Source organism: Molothrus aeneus, chromosome 17 (assembly GCF_037042795.1).
Source record: "Molothrus aeneus isolate 106 chromosome 17, BPBGC_Maene_1.0, whole genome shotgun sequence".
Lineage (NCBI taxonomy): Eukaryota > Metazoa > Chordata > Aves > Passeriformes > Icteridae > Molothrus > Molothrus aeneus.
Genome location: NC_089662.1, coordinates 12,407,136 through 12,421,887, shown reverse-complemented (window position 1 = coordinate 12,421,887; position 14,752 = coordinate 12,407,136). Strand labels below are relative to the sequence as shown.

At 44.4% G+C, this 14,752-nt stretch overlaps 1 long non-coding RNA gene across 1 annotated transcript in view; it reads right to left on the bottom strand.

Moving 5' to 3' along the window:
- Positions 1 to 1,871: 1,871 nt before the first annotated feature.
- Positions 1,872 to 14,752, bottom strand: part of LOC136564060 (uncharacterized) — a 188,430-nt gene continuing 175,549 nt past the window's right edge. The window contains exon 3 of the long non-coding RNA XR_010784676.1: positions 1,872 to 1,955. This is a non-coding gene — a long non-coding RNA (uncharacterized lncRNA). The remainder of the gene's footprint in view (positions 1,956 to 14,752) is intronic.

Here is a 14,752-nt window from a genome sequence, read left to right as displayed (position 1 = left end):
ATCAGCTCAGGGAATGCTCTGGTGGCTGTCCCTCCCTGCCTGAGCATGGAGAACAAGGGGCATCCCACAGGCACTGCATTCCCAGGGCGCCCTGCCTGGCAGGCACAGAGGAGGGGATCCCAGCCCTCCCGATCCCACCAGCTGTCAGGCCTCAGAAAGAGCAAGGTGAAGGGTAGACATGTGCCCAGGTCATGCCAAGGTGACAAGAACTGCTCCTATGCCCTTCTGCATCCAGCTCAAAGCCGTGGCTCTGAGCTGCTCCAGGATGCCACGGCCCCAAAGGCCTCATTGCTCTGGGGCAGGGACTGCACAGGACTTTCCCTCTTCCCCTTTCACATCCCAGTGAGTGAAGCCTCACAATATGCTGTCAAGGTGGGGAGTTTTATCCCTGCAGACTCGGTGCAGGATAGCAGCTGGAATGGGAACTTTTCCATGCTCACCCCCATAGTCGTATATTTAGCCCTGACCTAGAAAGACCATCCTTTCTAGGGCTGAGTTGTGATTCAGACAGTCTGCTTGCTGAGCAGAGACTGCCAACTGTGCCGAATCATAGCTGATTAGAGGTGGGAGAGAGCCTGAAAAACAATACACCCAGGCAAATGCAGTGGGTTTGGAGCATTTCATGGAAATTATATTTAACACCATTCTGGTGACTTAAAGAAAAGTTAAAACAAACAACCCTCGCACCTTCCAAAATAACCCTACCTGTCTCTGGTGGGAGAGGAGAGACTGGCAAAGGGTTGCTATTTTAAATCACAGTGGAACGGGGTAAAGAAAGAATATACATGGAGGTAGATCCATACGTAGGTATAGATACATGCACACACATCTCCAGATGAAGCAGGGGACTCATTGTCTGAGAAAGGAAGGGTGGACAGAGAAACAGATACTTTTTTTTTTGCATTTTAAGGGAAATTCTACCTTGAAGCAAAACAAATTCAATTGTGTCTAAAGGGAAACAAGAACAAAAGAAAAAAAAACAACATGAGAAGATGTCTGGAGACATCATGCCCATACAGAAATGTCTGCTGGCAGGTCAAAAAGTGTCCCATCAGCCCAGTGTGGGACTGGAGCTTGTATCCCACAGGCAATTATCCCCTGCCTGCAGACACTCTCAGGCCATCCCTGGGATTTGAAGGAGAAATCTTATCTGCAGGCCTGTGGGAAAGCAGAAGGAGGCACACGATGTACTTACACACCAGTAAAACAAGCAGGGAGTTAAACTGGAAAACACTGCACAGCCCAGCCTGGAGACAGCAGAACAGGAGACTAAACACAACAGTTTAACAAATAATTACAGGTTCTTTATACGGCCTAGAATTTGTAATCCACCTTCATCCACTTCTCTTTGCACAGTTTAGAATTACAATGCCAAAGGGATCACAGGGAATCATGAAATAATGTCCTGCATTTGAGTGCAGAGCAGACAGTCCCGGGATGGTTTTAGATACTCTTTTCATGAAACATTTACCATGTGGCACCCAAGTGTTCCCTCCATTGTACCTTGGCAAACACAGCGGACAGGCTGCTACAGGCACTCACACACACAGGATGTTTGCAGACATTAAAAGTGATGAGGGAAAAAAAAACCCAAAACCCTGACCTGGATAAGCTCTCCTCGATTTAAATTCAGTAAAGTGTGGGCATTGAATATTATCTCCATAATAAATTTGCCACACCATAAAACAGAGTGGGGAATCAAGAAGGAATATCTTGCATTTCAACAAACACTCAGTCTCTGAGGACCCCCACCATCCCTTGGTATGTAGGAGTACAATTTATCATCTGTATTTTTCATCTTAACTGCATGAAGAAGAGGGTATTATGGCAGTGGTGCTGGACTGGTGTTTGGGGAACTGTGAATCCATTACCTGCAACAGACTCCCTGACTCCTCAGTAAGTCCCAGCTGCTTGGTTTCGCATCTGCATTTCCATTTCAGAGAAACTTTAAATGACTGTCAAAAAAGAAACAGAAAATATCTTAAGTAAAAACAAAAGATACTGTTTGACTACAAATAAAAAGGGGATTTTATATTTTAAGTGGGTTTTAAACACTTATAAATAATTCTGGGAGACATTGCAAACAGGCAGCTTACTTAAAAACACCTTCAAAACCATTTCACCTTTTAAATTTTTTTTTTCTCCTTACACAACTATTTTGTTAAATTGACATCTGGTTTGGGAAATACTGCAGGATTTCCTACTCTCCATTTTTTGCCCCCATAAATGACCAACAGCATAGACTCAGATCTAATCATGAAGATTCTTTGAACAAAGTATGTAACAAAGGCTTTACTTTAGGCACAAGCTTAAATCATTTGGTTTTAGCGAGTTAAGCACAATTAAAAACTGCCAAGTGCTTTGCTGGGGGAGTCTGGAGTCAAGCACCGAGGGAGCACTCGGGCTGAGTGGGGTGAACGTGGTGAAAAGTGAAAATAAAGCATGAATAAACAGAAAATAAGCATGGCACTTGGAGACTGTGCGCTTTGCTGGTAGGGTATTTCTAAGGTGTGTTTTGTATGTTTGAAAAAATCCTGTTATTCAGGAGCCTGGAATTGCTCTTCCATCCCCATTGCTGATGAATAGCAGAGGCACAGCATGCAGCCCTTTATTCCAAGGGAACCTTAATCACTCCCCTCCCGAAACTGCTGCTCCATTTGACTGACAGAATTAGAAGCAATCCACATATTGGAGGGGAAAAAAAAGAAAAGCAGACCCATTTGGTTGTCAGACTGTGGGTACATACACAAAGCTTTTAGCAAAAAAAAAAAAAAAAAAAAAGAAGAAAAAAGAAGAGAAAGTTGTTGCCCTCCTAAATGACATCTATATTAATGACATGAATGACAGGCTTAAGGGGAAAATTATAAATCTTTCTTTCCAGCTTTTCTTTTATTGCCCAACCATATATTTCATCTTTCCAGGGAGCAGGGCCATTAAGCCCAGAGCTGACAGACCTGAGAGCTGTTGGGAAGCTGCAGCCAGGCCCCTCTGGAGCAAGGAGCAGCTCTGGGGCTCTCTGCCCCAGGGGAGACCATGGAGCAGCAACAGCACCAACCTAAGCCAGGCCAGCATCCCTGCATGGCAAAGGAGAGCACCAGGCACTCAGGAGGGGCTGGGCTGTGCATCCCTGGAACTCCCACGGCTTGGGACTCCCCACTCCTCCATACCCTGTTTCACAGGGATGTTCTGCCCGTTTTTATGGCAGAACAACTCTCTGGGGCTGCCAGCAGCAGCACCCAGGGTGACCCCAGAGCCCCCACAGGATGTTCTCTGTGTTGGCAGCAGTGGCTTTTCTGTGTCTGTGAAGGAGCTTTGGACTCCTGATGGAAAGAGGAATGTTGGCTCTCCTTTCCCATGCCATACACGAGGCTGCCTCTGTCTCCAGAGCAGCCACAGATTTCTGCATTTCTGCTTTGTTCATTTTCTTATGCAGTCTCCAGGGAAAACAAGAGGAAGACAAAGAAACCCCAGTGTCTTGCTGGATCACAGACACAGATGTAATCATCTTCAGTTAAAAATAATTCCTTTAAATGTCCCTAGAGCAAGTTCCATTTTCCCTGGAGGTGATACATAACTAATAAAACTGATAGACCCCCTCTGCAGTTGGGTGTTTGTGTGTATATTCATTTACACATACACATATTCATTTTTCTTTTTCCATAGGAGCCTCCTGTGAAAGATCATTATGGCCATGTGGAACTGCCGGTGCTCAGACACTCTGCAAAGATACTTCCTTGGGTTTTATTGTCTGTGACCACTGTACTTATATTTTATAGCAGCCTAATTACTGACAATCCCCTTTAAATGCTGACATGCAATGCTAAGTTATTCTGCAGGTGAATGAATAGATGTAACATTTCTTTGTGTTCTCTAGAATTGTGTAGTAGTATTAACTGGATTTGTCAACAGCAGGACTGTCTGGAGAAATGATTCCATTTAAACAAGGTCCTTGATTTCCCATCACCAGTAGCACTGAATCCACAGTGTCTGGGGAAGGGTTATGTCATGGAGGAAGTGGAGGATTAAAAAATTAAATGGGTTTGTTTGAAACCTCTCACACTGCTTAGTTTATAACAATAAAAGGCAATGATGGTTCCTTAAAAATCAATTGAGGGGACAGAATTAAAAAGAAAAAATTAATAATCCAAGTGAGGCTATGTCTGGCTCTCTGGCTTTACCTGTGCTGCACAGCCCTAACAGATACAGTCCCAATCTTTTTCCAAGCACTGCTACCATAGATAATAAAACTAATTTAATTTTCTGTCACTCTTTTCATTTTAATGGACACCCAGAGATTTCACAGCCGTAGGAGAACAGTGCACAAAACCACATCTTTTCTGGAACGAAGAGACACAGAAAAAGAAAAATCTTGTGTGGAAATGCCAGAAGAAACATTGTCATGAAAAACAGGCTTTAAATATTGAAAACATATAAAGGACAACATACAGCACAGGAGAAACAGGCTGAATAAAACATGCTGCTATTAAAGCCCTGGAGCTCAGTCCTGGAGGGATTTGCAATTTCCCGGCGCAGGCTGTGATTTTTCAGGGATTCTGAGTGCCACTGGAAGGGCTGCAGAGCAGTCCCCGTGCTGTGACAGGTAGCAGCTCCCTCCCAGGCTCAGTCTGGCACATTAAAACCCAACAGGATCTTTCTTTTTTCAGCTCAGTGCCTCGGAGGCTCTCACACGTTCCGTTACCCCCTGCTCATCCCACCCCGGCGATAAGCGCAGTATAAATAGCTACCAGTAGATGACAGATAGAACATGGACATGACAACAGTGTCCTCCCCCTGCCCCCACAGTCGGCACAGCAATTTCTGTCGTGATCCACTCCTTCCTGGGACTGTGGGAGCACAGTGGTGCTGGCAGGAGTCAGGCTGACTCCAGGCAAATTCCTCAGGCTGGCCCCGAAACCCCATCCGAGGTGAACGTGCAGGTGAATATTTAGCTGAGCAAAGTAATAACCTCAGGGTTAATGAGGACTTGGCATAATTTAAGAGATGGTCATAACTAGGAATCTATGTCATTTGTTCAGTGCTTCAGTGAGCTCCCACTTTGGCTCTTTTTTTCCCTAAACCCCTGCAGCACTGTTATCCAGCTCAGGGATAATGGAGGGGATTAAAAATCCTCCTCATCTCTTGCTAATTCTGCTTGCTTCACTGTCCTATATCCAAAGGAACAAAATAGGGGCAGGATGTCCAGCTTTGGGAGCCATCATTTGGTTTGACTGGCAAGAGGCCAGGGAAGAGCAGAAAGGAGTGATAAGACATGTGGAAAACATGACCTGTAAGGAAAGGTTGTAGGAATTGGGTTTGCTTAGTCTAGAGGAGAAAAGAATGAGGAAAGATTTGATAAGAGGAAAGATATGACAAAAGTCTTCCAACATGCAGAAGTTTGTTATAAAGAGAACAATGCTCTTCTTGTTCCTTCAGAAATCACCTTATTTGCAGCAAAGACTGGGGCTGAGGCATTAGGAAAACGTCTTTCCTACATGGAGGAGCAGGGAAATCCTGGACAGGCAGTTGTGCCCTGGGGGATTTCAGACCAGGTTATTGAGGCACGTTCCTCTGACAGGCTCCTCCTGGACACTCAGTCCAGGCTGTGCCTTTGGGGAGGTGACCATGTGCAGGTGCCACATTTTGGCAACTGCCTTCACGTGCACATGGACACCCAGAGCAATGGCAGTGTCCTGGTAAGGAGTGAGCCCTGGCCCGAAGTCAGAAGAGAACTGGCTTGCAGAAGTCAATCCCCAGTCCTGCAAAGCTGCAAATATTTCACGAGGCTCACACAGCCTCAGACTCCACAGGCTTGGCAAAGCCTGCCCGGCCACTCTCCTCACGAGCTGTAAAGAGTCTGGATGCAGCCCTGAGCTGGCAATGTGTTGAGGACACATGGGGCAGAAAAGAAACCAAACTTGCTCTGTTTAGACTGACATTGGCTCCCCACTGTTGACAGCAGTCCAGATTTGGGGTCTGGTCTTTCTTTCATTGAATTCCACAGGGAATTTTTCTGTTGGCATCAGTGGGGGCAGCAATAAGCCATTGTATCTGTCAGTGCAGATTGCCAGTGGAAGACAAACTAGAACTGCTAAGTGCTGTCTGTAATGAGAGATCATTTTTCCCCTCCCTCCTCCTCTCTCTCAAGTCCATTTTCAGACCATAACCACATTTTAATGAATAAAAAGTTGTTGTTTCAAATCCTTGCAGAACTGCAGTCTCTGCCAAGCCTGTTTTTCTTCTGGAAAGACAGATGCATGTGCTCACATTATGGTAGTAGTTTTTTGCATGCCATATATTTTCAATGATGTTCATGAAACTAGAATTAGTGACACTAATAATGACAAATCAGAGGGCTAATATTGTTTAACCCTGTTAAAGAGTGTTATTACATTTACATGTTCCCACAGAGTAAATGCTGTTCAACTCAGACATATGTCTTGCTATCTGTTTATTTTTATGAATCAGAAATGAATCAGCAGTCAAAGAGTGTCCTGTAGATTTATTTGTCTCATATAACATTTTAGAAGGGGAAAAAACCCCTCTACTAGGGCTCACAGAATCATTTTGTATTCAATAGGGGAATAATAGTACTATTAAATTAATTCTCATCAATAAGAGAGAATATTGCAGGTCTGCACAGACTAACCCCAAAATGCTGGGCCATTGAGGGGCCAGCCTGTGCTCCTGCTGGTGTAACACTCATTCCTAGAGTGAAGGCAAAACTACACCAGATCTGATCTCCTGTGTGCAGCTGTCTGGTTTTCACTGTTTGTGAGCAGATGCAGAACTGCCTTTCCCTCAAGCCAAAGAGTCTTTCAGGATGCAAAAGGCAAAGGCACAGTGTAGTCTGCAGCACTCAGGTTCTATTTGTGGACAAGACCTACAGTAATTTCAGAGCTGAAAAGTGATTCTCTCTCTGCACTGCACTCAGCAGATAAATAAAATAAAGTGACAGTCACTAATATGATGTTTCTATCCTTATCTTTCTTCGATACTCAGGGACTTTTGAGGAAAGTGTTAGGATTGTTGGATAAGACTTTGAGAAGAATTCCCTGCTCTTTGAATTGTTAGTTCTCCAGCCCTTATTTGTAAGAAACTGATAACAGGTTTGATAATCTCTACCTTAAAAAAAAAAAAAAGATACACTGCTTCAGAAATTTGACCAAAAAAAGTTACGTAAGAGGTAAGAAAAACATCACACTTTCTTAAAGCATTAGATATTCCAAGAATTACAGAAGGTAATTTAAATTCAACTCAGCCACTACTGTTGCAATATTGAGGTTTTAAAGTCAGTTTATTTATATTTTAACTTTGCAGTTTCCCATAAGGCATGGTCAAAGTCTTTAACAGAATCACTGACATTAGGAATTCTCATCCTCCTTTTCCCTTGCTCCTTATCAAGTGTACTTTGTTTCCTGCAATGGTTTATTGGGACCATCTGCATCTCCTCCTGTTTTCTCTCAGGCATGGAGATAAGATTTCACCTTTGGATGTCTGGTTGAAGTCCAGCTGGCAGTGGGGATGTGTTTGGTGGCGGTGGCTCCGTGCCTGTTGCATGCACGCGCCAGTCTCACATGGTGGCGACAGAAAATCCCACGTGAGAACCACCCTCCGTGTTCAGCACAGCTTCATTCCCTCCTCAAGGCCAGGGCCAAGAGCTTTGAATCCAAATACCTGAAAAATGAACTGCCCCAAGTCCTTATCCCAGTGAAAAACAAATGGCTGGGTTTTACAGAGACTGGGCCCTCAGTGAGTGCTGGCAAGGCCTGGTGGGATGGCCAGGGCACCCTTTGCCAAATCAACACCCAAACTGTTCTCCACACTTTTTAAAATGCTTTGGGGACAAATTGTGTCCTTGCAGCTGCCCCCCAGTCCTGTCATTGCTTTCCTCCTTTCTGATCCCACTGCCCAGCTGAGAGCAGCTGATTATCTCTGCATCCCCTCAGGATTTCCAGAGCACAAACCCACAGCAGCCATCACCAGGTAACAGCAAAAGCAACAGGGCACTACCCAAAGCTGCCCAAGAAGAGGAAATTGCCACAGGAAAAGCTTCCATCTATCCCACACAGCTTGGAGAGTTTTTGGATGTCTGGCCATCCTACCCTTTTCCCCTGTTATTGCCTCCTGCCCTATTCTGAACATGAAGTGAAAAACCTTGACTTCAGCCTTTGGCAGGGGTGATTGTCTTGCCAAGGCCAGTCCAGCTGGGAAATCTGGTTTCTTTGCAGCCAAGGCCTGGTAAAACACGCCACAGCAAATGGTTGGAAAGTGAAATCAGCCTCCAGCAGAAGGGGTGGAGGACAGGATGTCCTGGAGCAGGGGGAAGGATGGGAGAGCTCTCCTTCACCATTTATCAAGAAACACTGCAGAAATGTTACAGTCTTTGAAGATAATAGAAGCAAGGACAGCTACTTTCTTCTCCCTTGCCTCCTCCTTTCCTCCCTTCAGTTTGGAGACACATCCACACTGAGGGTCAAGTACCCAGCAAATGAAATATTTTTCAAAAGCTCAGTGCAAGCGTTTGCAATGCAGACAAACAATCTCGAGCCTCATTGCACATTCTCCCAAGAAACCAAAGGAACACCTTGTGCACTGTATCTTTTGTTTCTTTCTTTTGTTATTCTATAAATATTTTTATTCTTTTTTATTTAGTATTTCACAAAGCAGAAGAAACTCCTAATCTTTGTTCTGCCTGTTTGATGTTTAGAGAAGCCAAGGAGACAAATCTGTAAACAAGCTTTCTCTGTTTGTTAGATTTTTTTTTCCTTCTTAAATACAGGCTGCAAGTCTCAGAAAAAGTCAAGGACTCGAGTTTCTCTTTGTTTTGAGTGTCTGGCTGCATCTACTGTGCTAAAGTGTCAGCTCCAGATAAATAAGGGAATGAAAACAGAGAAGGTCTATTTAAGAAAAAACGTCTGTCCTTCAAAGTCTGGAGAGATAGAAGTGGATTTATTGTCCCCTGGGCAACATCCAGGGAATGTTTTGGAACCTTGAGGCAAATTGTGGACACTGAAGCCACAGTCTTTAGTGGTTTTGTGTGTCTTTAATACTGCAATGAGATCTGAACTGCTTCAGATCCAGAAAAGTGAAATAGTGGATTAAAACTATAAAGGAAGGGGATACAAGGAGATCCTTGCACTGTGGTATACCCCATCCCTTTTCTGGGATATACTGAGGAATGGATGTCTAATTTCTGGACCTTGGGCAGAAGTGGGCTTTTCTAAAGCACCTCTGCAGAAATATCACAGCTTTTATAATCATTTCAATTAGTGCAGTGCAGTCTTGCTTATTTGGACTCATGTGATTACCTGAGAACCAAGGCTGAATTAATTTAAAATGAAAAAAAAAGGAAAGTAGGTGTCTTAGAGCTGTGGAGAAAAGTTCAAGGGAAATGTGGACTTCTCCACTGATTTCCCACAGAAATAGTTCTGCTGTTCTCTTCCTTACCAGCTCTTTATTTTACCAACGTATGGTGAAGCAGCTCTGCCTCAGTGGGGATGTGCAGCTCTCACTGAGCTGTGCTGGCTCCCTGGGCTGGAGACAGCTCAGAGTATTTTAAAACAACAACATTCATAATTGCACTACATGAGGAATCAAGACTAATACAGAAGAGTTACCATAACAACAACACCTCGACGTGGTGCAAGCACAAATACCTTACACATCCCAGGGAATGATTCAGTCCCATGTTGGGTGAAAAACATTCATCCTTTGAAGAACAGACCACTGAAAATGGTGGGGCCTGAGTCATAATTCTGTAGCAGGAAATCTGTCTATGAGAAAAGGCCTCAGAAAATGAATTAATTGATTTTTATTGCTATTTCACCTACCAGTGGCTTGTTAGCTACTGTAAGAACTGTCATCCACTTGCTGGCTGATGAGTCCTACAACTCAGCACAGCACATGTAGAAGTGCTTCATCATACAATGTATGGGAACAGAACTGAGCTTTGAGGGGTTCAACACTCCACAGGCAGGAAAAGCAGCAGGAAGATTTAAAAAAAAAATCTTCTAGAGCTAAAGCTAAAGATGACCCTAATATACAGAAGGAAGGGAAAGAAAACACAAGTCATAGTGGCAAATAACAGATTATTTTCATAAACATGTGCTTTGTTTGAGGGAAAAGTGTAGCTATCAAAAATGATCCAACTGGAGAGAGATGTAGTGGGAACAGATTAGGGGGGAATAGGGCAGGGAGGAGAGGGCAGCAGGGATTTATGGAAAATGATGAGGGTGGACAAAGGGAGGTGACTCCACCAGATGATCTAAGACAGACCTGTTCTTCCATTCTCACACCCAGCAGGGGCAGCTGCCTTCACAAACCCCTTCCTGACTTCCATGCTCCAGAGTGGTTGCACTGCTCAGATAAAATACCACATTCCAAAAGACCGTTTGGCCTTTTGAGGTGTTTGGGGGGTAGGAATTCTTCCTTTTTTTTTTTTTTAATGTGAGACCTTTTGTTGATGTTCAACATTCTGCTGTTTTTAGAAAGCAGGTAGTCAAACACCACAAAGTTCCTTCCCCTTTCAAGTTTATCCTTCCACCTCCTGGGCTGTAACAAGGTGTGCTGCTCATCAACTGAGCTGCACCAAATATTGGCTTCCACTGAAGAATGACCCAAAAGGGCAAATTCCCCTCTCCAACCTCTGCGTCTTCATCATTCCTCTTCACTTTGCAAATTATCAGGCCCTAAGTTTCCTCTAAGTTTCTGTAAGTGTTGTTTTAATGCAGATCCTGCATTTTCATTTATCCCCAGAACAACAGTGCTTCATTTTGCTTACAGTCCCTCGCTGCTATCACAAAAAAGAGCTCAAGTGATTTCTGCTGTGCTTGCTTTGATAGTGATATTCAGCAACCACATTCTTTGTGTGAAAGAAACCCAGGAAAAGCAGTTTTTCCTAGCATTATAATTTGTTATAGTTAGGTGTTAAAGTTTTCAGCTGAGCTGCTGGTGATAAACACTGCATATGCTCTGGGCTGCGTAGGTTCCCACCAGATTTTCTTTGTCCAGGTTAGAAACACAGGAGTTTTAGGTTCCCACTGCAGTTAATGGAGAGGAAAAGGGTTTTTAGGAGCTGTTATTTATCCCACTTAAGCTGCAAATCACTGTGAGGTGTCTCTCTTCACCCCCAGTGCAAGGGTTCACAGGCAGGGCTGTGCCAGCTGACACAGGTACATTTTAGGTGGGGTGCTGCCTGCCCTGAGCTGCTCAACACCTCAACAGAAGAGAAATAAGTGAAGAGGAAAGAAATGCAAGAGCAGGCAAGGAGGCTTGGAGAGATGAGGCACTATCTGGAAATCACACAGGGCACTGGGATGGAAAGAGAACCCAAATCTCTTTATGGAACCCCCTTTTTGTGCACTTTGTACCATGGGGCTTTTCGCTCTGTCAGACAAAAAGAACGTGACCCTGTATTTCCTTTTTCTCTTTCCTTCCAGTAGTTGCATGTTAATTAAGCTCTTGCATTTTTCCAGCGCAACTGTAAGACCAGAAACCTCTTAAGTCAGATGGAAAGAACTAAACATTTCAGCCACTGTGAAGCAGCCAGAAAAACAAGCATGTGGGAGGAAAAAAAACATTGTGCAAATAAAATTGCTGAGGGGAATACAAAAATCACATGAGAAGGGCAGATAGGGGCATTGTGTGAAGGATAAGGAAGGGGAGTTAGGAACAAGGGAAGGCTTCTACTTTTGCTTTGTAAGCACAGTTGGTGAACCGTTGTCACTGCCACTCCTGCCCTGCTCCCAAGGTTTGTGACACAAACATTTTGTTTTGCACTCTCTGTGAGGGTCCCACAGCCTTGGGCAGCCAGGCAGGGGACAGGAGGGAAGATGGGGCTCAGGGGTGGGAGCCTTGCCAAATGGATCCGCCACAGACAATGAGCTCTCCTGCCCTACCTCAAGAGTTTCTTGCCTCTCTGTTCCTTTTGCTCTGGAGCTGGAAGTTTCTGCCGAATTCATTGTGCCAAAGGCCAGATGAACTCTTTGTGTGGCTATGGAGGCAGAAACCTCTAAAACAAAAATTATAATCAAGGGCTAAACTGATTATTTTATATGACCTGATCTGATTTTGAAAGTAGCCCTTTCCTGAGCAGACAGTCAGACTAGATGACCCCCACATGTCCTTTCCAGCCTAGTAAAAGCTGCAAAGATTCAGGAAAACAACTCTTTTGTCCTGTGGACAAAAACAGCATTTCCAACAGTTTTTCTTTCATTATGAAAAAAAGACCTAGACAACTCTCAGGGGCCCAGCAACCCTAAACAAAGAGAGGGTCTCTACAGACACCACCAAGCTCTTCAGAGCCAGCTCAGCCTTTCATTCTCTGCCCTTGCTGTGGGATGGCATCCCAGCTTCTCCTCTGAAGAAGAAAGCCAAAGCCAAGTGAAAGATGAGCTGTGAAGGTGCAGACCTTGCTGCTGCTGCTCTCCCACTGCAGTCAAGGAGTGCTGATTGCAACACCAGACCAGTAGAGTTTCTTCACTTGTTTTGAAACTGTCTCAGCTGGGAACACACCCCAGCCTGCTGTGTCATTCCTTGGCTGGGTTTATAAACTGCTCTGCTGGGACCTACAGGTGCTCAACACCTCCACACACTGAGCTGGAACACAGCAGATCTGTGCCAGCTTGTGCACTTGAGGTTGTTTTCCCTTCCAGCTGCTTTGTTTGAAACCCAACCAAGATGGCAATCCCCCAACCCAGCCACAGTGAGGTGACATCAAGGTCCCCCCTTAAATGCTGTCTAGTGAATTAAGTCCTTAATAACACCTGGGAAAGGATCTCTGCAGCACAGAAGAACAAACTTTGCTCCAAAGAGGTTATCAACAGGATCCCAGGAGAGCAGTCACTGTGAAGCTTTACTTCATTCCAGAAATGTTTTGGAAGCAATTACTTCATCTTGTTCTTTATTCACGGGATTCACTTAACTGATGACATTATAGCTCAGTCCATTAAGTAAATGGGTTATATATTTTCTCCAGGTTTTGAGGAAGTAATGGTGCAGCGTGTGTCACTATCATTGTCAGCAGTCAACAGGGACAGGGACTCTTCATTTGTTTCATGAGGTTTACTTCTGCTGAGATCTTAAATATGAAATATCTGGCTCAGGGTCTTTCATAACGTTTGAACAGGATTTTAAAAACATAAAAATAAAAACATAAGAAAGCAAGTGTTATTTTCACAAAAATTCCTGGCAGCTGTACCATTTATTATGAGAGGAAAACGGAGCAAGAAAAATTGGCATGTCATTTCTTAAATGAATTTATATCCTCATTTCCTTTAGAAAATGAATCCCTGCTCCATCTAGCCATTTTCCATCCGTCTGCAGGGGCAAAGTTTGCAGAGCACAATTGAACTGCTCCATTCTAGCCCAGGCCAGGGTGCCACATATGCCTTTGGTAACCAGATCCTTCCTCACCACTGCTGCTGGTAGCACTTATAAAGGTTTTATTTCCCATTGCAATGGGTCTTAAAAGTCAGCAGCAGCTCAGAAAATAATCAGGGACACATGACCAAAATTCTGGTCACTGGGGCCAAAATGCCCTTCTAGGAGGGCTGCAGGAGCCCATCCGCTGAGAACTGTCTCAAGCTGCATTTGTGTCCCCGTGCCACAGGGGGAACGTGCCAGGTGTTCCCTTTTCCTTTTGTTGGTTTTTCACAAATATCCCAAGGAGGAGAGGCAGCAGGATGGGGAGGAGATTTGCCAAAAGATAAGAGAATCTGGGAGCCAGTAAAAAGCACTGCTTTCAGGAACTGTCACAGAATGCTGTCACTCAAAAGAAGTTTCACACAAAATCTCCAAAACAACCTCTTCCTCCTCCACACTCATCCGCCTCCTCTGAGGGGTGGTGGTTAATATACTAAATACAACACAACCACTTGGAAAGCACTTTTCATTTTGAATCACCTCCTTGCTATTTTTGCAGCCGAAAATACAGACTGGTGGAGCTGATGTCATTAATCTGGTACGCACAGGAACAACCTGGGGAGCCGGGGTTGGAACTCTGAGGAAAAGGAGGCTCCTGGGAAGTGTCTGCTAGGGAAGTCAGGACTGCAAGCAGTGCAAATGCATCACAGCCAAGGAAAGGAAGGAAAAAGAGGGTAATAGCACTGTAACATCATTTCTGGTTGTCTCCAGTTTGTGTTTTAAACCAATATCCAATTAGGAAAAAGGAAAGGAGAGGAGGAAAAAAGGGGAAACATTTCATTTGCCCCCAACATAAAAGGTTTTGTTTTGGATACAGACTTTTTATTCTGTTTGTCTGAAATCTTAAAAATACCCAGGAAAGAAATTTAAACCCCCAGAGTTAATTCAAAATGAAAAATCAAAGGCTCCTGTTTCAGCAAAAAGCTCGCTGGGACTGGGTGGCAGACAGGGTGGGAACGCCAGACATCAGTGCCTGGAAGCCTGACAAGCACAAGGGAGGGCCTGAATGCAACAAAGCTGGGACACGAAACCCACAGAATCTCCTGATGATTTGGGTCAACATATGGCTCAACACAACATCTTTGGCCAACCTCGACGTGTTTCAGTCTCCAGGGGAGCGCATGCGATTTTCTCACATCAGAGAGGAGAGCACTGAGAGCACTGGGGAAGGAAAACCTGCTCTCACTGTACCTGTTTTGTGTTCTGTATAAATAGGGTGCTAAGGTGCTCTTTACCCAAGCAACACCTCACCCACAGCTCCCCTGGATCTGCTCAGAGCTCAGAGGGAGTGTCCTGATGGGTATTTCAGGTGCTGCAGGAGAAAGCAGCA